Genomic DNA, 5,844 nt, shown 5'->3' on the forward strand with positions numbered 1-5,844 from the left:
TCTCCCTGTTGCATCTTCCGGAAAGGGGCGTGAACCGGAGCCAAGTGCACAGCAAACACCCGCGCCGCATCCCTGCCCCTTTAGAAGACTTCTTTTTTTTTCCCTTCTTCTTCTCTTTCTCTCCACCCTCTGCTGATCAAAGTAGGAAGTTTTCATGACAACCATAGTCAAAGGGCCTGCATCGCAAATGAACTCGATTTCGGCGATGTTGATATATCCCGGCTCCATTGTCTCTTTTCAGACACAGTATGAACCCTTCCGGTCTCAATGATTACATTACAGAAGGACTTTCACATGTGGGCTTCATTTGCACAAAGGGGTTGCCTTGCTTCACCACCATCTGGCCACAAATCAGATAAATAAAGGCAGGAGAATTAAAATTAAAGCTTAGAGGGGTTTTTTCCCCTCTCTCTCCCCCTTCGTCTTCTTCTTGCACCAGGCCCATTATGAAATCCCTCCCTCCCCCTGTCACATACGGATGGGGAGTCTACTTTTTATGAAAACTGGGAAGAGCAAAAAAAAAAAAAAGACACCAAAAAACAAAAAGTCTGGGAAAAGCAAAAAAGTGCCTAGTAGAAAAAAAAAAGAAAAAAAAAAAAAAAAAAGACAGCAGCCTTTTAATCCCAACCCTGTTTGTAGGGCAGCATAACTTATTTTACAGTAGAGACAGTCTCACACAAAACCATGTTTTGCTATTAAAATTCCATCACATTCACTGGGATGCAATTTTTTGGTTTTTTTTCAGGAAAACATAATGTTATGCAAACTGGAAAAAAACAAAAACTGGTGGAGGGAGAAGGTGGTGGCAGAAGGGGAGTTTGAAACTTGTGCTCCAAACTCTGCTGCTTCTTCCTCTCGCCGGGACAGGGACTGCAGAGGCTCTGGCAGCTCAGGCACAGAGCAAGCATTTTTCCCCTCAGAATTCCCAGAAATACGTGGCAGTTTCTGAAGGTAGAAAAAGAAAACCACCTGTGAATGTGGAAGGAAGGTTTTATAGACCTTACGACAGAAGGTGGGAATCAACCTCACAGTCTAATTTCAGCCCTGGCATCCCTTTTACTGAGGTCAGTGTTGCTCTGGGAGGGATATTTTTTTTTTCTTTTTTTCTTTTTTCAATCTGACTGCTCTAGCAATAAATTGCACTAAATTTCATCCTCTTTCTAAGTTTACATCCAGGAATAACTTAAGTTAGTTGATGGGTAAAGGCACTTTTCGTGGCTGTGTTTCTTTTCACATAGAGAGTTTCAGTATCTCTAGCAAAAGGGTTTTACTCTGCAAATTTAGAAAAAAATGATTTTCCCATGGCTGTACTCCAACCAGTATTCAGGTGTGTATCAGGAGTTGAATCTCCAGCACCCTTTCCTGTGGCTTCCTGGCTGGTCAGGAAGGTGTGGGTGTGGATGAGCCAAAGCCTGTGGATGCCACGGGGTACCCTGCCCAAACACAGGGCACTGCCTTCTCCTGGATGTTATCTTGTGCACCACAGCCAAGGATTGAGCTGGAAGAAAATGTATTCAAGAAATAATGAACCCTCAAAATTCATGTGATGACCCCCACAAATTTACAAGAGAGGGTTTTGCTGTGTGAACTTTTTTTTGGATGCACCAAAAGTAAGTTTTTATTCATGTACTAGCACTTCTGGGATGTGGTTCAGGCTTTTATTTAGTATCATATTTAGATTTAGGCTGTATTCCCTTGCTACAATAATGAAAAGTATTTGAGAGACAGCATAGACGTAGAGAAGATGAAATAAAGCACAAGAGATTAACCTGCCAAGAGCTGGATTTATGTTTTTTTTTGTTTCTGTCTAATAAATTATATATTGGATGAGTAATCTCTGCATAACTTTGTCTTCTCTCATATGTTTGGAGTCAGATTCACAGTTTGGGTAGGAAGTACCATTTATCTGAGCTTGTTTCTTGTAAACCTATGGATGCAGAAGCTGCCAAGACTATCTGTTAGTTTCTGTTGTCTATTTGTTGAGTTTTACCGAGGGAAATTTTTGCAGACATAAATGCAACTTGAATTTAAGAGAAGTATTTTTTTGCCGAGCTGTGCTCTGCCCGGTGTACAGGGCTCCAGGCAGTTGAGAGTGCTCTTTCTGCAAGTGTTTTAATAGTAAGAGAGGAATAAGTATTTGGACAAGTGGTGGAAAACTAAAGCCTTTCTTTCTATACTGTGAAGATTTTGAATAGTACTTGTCAATAAAGCAACTCCTATTGTAATTGTACCGGAGACATGGGCCTCCACCCCGAAAAAGCTGTCTCAGAGATACTAACCTCATTAAAATATGAATGAAAAGGCAGCCATCATTGTAATGGGAGAAAACCATGTACTCAGCAACAAACTTTATCTTCTATCTCTTGCAAAAAATATAAATATGATTTTTCATTGTATTTAGCAAGGAGATTGATGAACACACAATTTATTTTTTTTAAGTTTTCACATAGGTCACAAAATTTGCTCCTTCCCTCCCTGTTTTTTCTACTGAGTATTTCAAAATTGGAAGCACCTTCAAATAATTTAAAATCTTTAAAAAGAAAAAAAAAAAAAGGCTTTGTTTCTTCGTGGCATTTTTTCGAAGGTTGGAGGAAACTTTTGCATTTGTTTTTGTGGGGTTTTTTTCCTTCTTTTTTTTTTTTTTTTTTCCAGAATATCTCATCCAATTTCAAAAGAAAACAAGAGAATTCATTACAGACTACTGTGACAACACCTTAATAACAGTCAATTATAGGGTGCTCAAATGCCTGTTCATTACTATGTCTCTGTTAATCTAGTCCTAAATTTCTTGCTTGATAGATACCACAACTGGCCAAGAATACAATTGCATTACAAAGTGCAATGAAAAATATACAAAGTGTAACTGCAGGAAGGAGGCAGTTTAAAAATAATCAAACTGTCAATCTAACATTTGTCAAAATAATTAGACATATCTGGTCATTTTTTAAATAAAATATGGACAGACTTGGAATGGATAATATGGGAAGGTTTAGGTATAAAAAGGAATTGTTTCAATGAGTTGGAAATAAGTCTTTAAAAATGTTTCATGTAGTTTAATCATTATCTTTTCATCCACAAAAGTGTTCAAATCATTTTTGATATTAGTTAAAAGTCAATATTTAGAAGTGAAAATTCAAACCTCCTTTGCTCTAGGCTAAAACAGGAGCAACATGAATGTTGAGCCACTCTAAAGGCTGATGGGATATATAATTAGCTATTATGTTAATTGAATCCACTGTGAGTTTGTTGTATGAGATTTCTTCATATAATATGCAAATAGCTTCGAAGGTTTAGTTTTATTAGACAATATAATTAGAAATCTTCTAAAGGACTGAATTCTAATGAGGTATAATAAAGCTTTGTAAAATATCTGTTTGCTGGGTGAGCAGACCACCTGGGCTTAATCAATACCGGGAAGTTTGTTTTGTAATGGCACATTTAAAAAAAAGTTTAAGCATTTACCTTTCTAGTTCCATTCATCATAGTTTTATTTTAGGGGAAAGAGAGTTCATTTTGGCCAGGAAGGAGATTAAATTCTTGTAATAAATAAGGAGGTGAAATTCTTGTTATCTGAGGGAAGGGAAGTAACTTAAAAAATAAACAACTTGAATTCTGCTTATTAAAAAAAAAAACAACAACCAAAAAAAAACCTCTCCCAGCTGTAGTGTCAGTTATGTGTATCTCTTAAAGATCCTTAAAGTGAAATGTTACATGAGCAAAGTTAGCCATTTTTCCTGCCATTAAATGCCTGCTTCAAGCAGATGTACATACTTTAGCTTCTGTAGTGTAACTAATCAGCGTAACTCCACTTTTAGTAAAATAGCCCAACATGTTAATATGTGGAATTAAACACTCTCTTCTAAAGAAAGAAATTCACACCAGGGTATTCCAGAGTTGGTCCTGAATTCCACCTTCGCATTCCACTTGCTTTAAGACCACCACCAAAGACAAAGCTTAAATTATTTTAGTTAATGCCAGAATGCCAAAAATGTGTAATCTCTCATCTAATTCGCCTTGTTCTCAATTTAGACTGTGCCAAGGCTGCACTATTCAGTCTCAGTATTAATTGAAAATAATAAAGACAGGATATTTTGAGCTCGTGTAGCATTCAGAGAAGGGCATTTTTTCTCTCCCTGTCAACAACAATCAGTAGCAACACATTACAAAAAAAAAAATCCGAAGTGCTGATTTAAGCAGTAGATTTAACCAGACCTAGAGGAAGCATGATCCCAGTAAGTGGCCTGCCAGCCTGCTGGGGAGGAGAGGCAGAAGACAGCTCAAACTGCAGCCAGATGAGGTGTCCATGCAGCCAGGCTGAGGCTACCTAGCAAATATTTCATTTCTCTGTGCCTTACCCAAATACTTCTGGCCCTGTGCTTCACAGAGATGCTCTCTGCAATGCCAAAAATCTGACAAATCCACATTTAGTAAAAGCAATGAATATATTGCTGTGAATATTTTACAAACTTACCATATTTTAGATATGTGTTAGATAGCATATTATAAAACTGTTGTACTTAGGTCTGGCTGGAGGCCTGGATGGTACCAGTAGCTGTCCATTAACACTTTTCTGATCCATGCACATGAAATCTGCAGCAGCAAATGCTTGTTCCTCTGAATAATGAGAATCTCAGCATGATAGAAAAGGATAATACTGTACACATCATTTTCAGCTGAAAGAAAAAAAGATCATTGAGTTTGTTTTTCCAGGTTCTGCCTTAAGCTGTCCCAAAGTTGTTCATGATCTCACAGAAAATGCCCCCAACTCCCTGCCACCGTTTGATGAAACAAATAGTCAGTCAAAACCAACCTTCCTCCCCAAATGTGAACTTTATTCACACTCTGTTTTTATTTCTTCCTTACATTCAAAGCGTGTGGAGAAGATAGCCTGGAGCAGCCTTCAGAAATCAGGACTGTGCCCTGGAGAATTAGTGTCAGAAGAGGATGTTACCTGTTTGCCTTGCCTGCTATCCTCCCCTTATCCCCTAAGGGAGCAAAACCAGGCTGATTCTGCCTAATGTTAATTAAATCACTCGGTTAATTAGAAGTAAGGTGCTTTAGCAACAAGCAAACAAAGGGCCCTTTCCCTCCCTTGCTCTGCAGGATGGACTCAAATGCATTTAAACGTTGACTGGACAAAGTCAGGAAGCAGAAAGGACTGAGGAGGAGCCCATGTGCTTTGATCATCCTTTCCCACCTCTTCCTCAGTGGCAGGAGCTCTCCTGATGAAGGGCTGCCAGCCAGGGATGCTGGAGACTGCAAGGAAAGCCTGGCTGGGCAGATAACCTGGGAAGAGCTCATGGGTGGCAGAGGAGCCATCAAAGGAAAGGAAATATGAAATGAAATGGAGTTTGATAGTCTCTTGTGCTGGAGAAGGTTTAAGTGCTCAGACCCAGTGGCCACATCTGGGCTAAGACTCAACAGGCACCGTTGCCAGCCTGTGCCCTTGGGCTGGGGGCACTCTTTGGAGGGGACAGCTGGGCAGGGCTGAGGAGGCCAGGCTGGAGATGAACACCATCTTGGGCCTCACCCCTGTCAGGAGGTCTCAGTGCTGGAGAGTCCTCTGTGGAGCTTCCCTGAGTGAAAGAGGGCTCAGATGAAGTGCTGGCATGCTGGGATTCCCATGGGATACAGATCTGGGCAGAGTAACTGCATCCCTGGAGCCATTGGCTCCCAGATAAGGGGTGACACTCCCCACTGGCCTCAGCTAGGCCACCTTCTTTTCCCTGGGGGTGACACCCTGGACTTCCTGGACCTCTTTCTCCACCCCTGGGAGCAGGTGAATCAAAAGGGTTGCTGCTCCCTGGTGCTCAAAATAAAACAGCAAGTTCTTCTCACTGCTCT

This window comes from Lonchura striata, chromosome 2 (assembly GCF_050655825.1).
Source record: "Lonchura striata isolate lonStrDom1 chromosome 2, ASM5065582v1, whole genome shotgun sequence".
Classification (NCBI taxonomy): domain Eukaryota; kingdom Metazoa; phylum Chordata; class Aves; order Passeriformes; family Estrildidae; genus Lonchura; species Lonchura striata.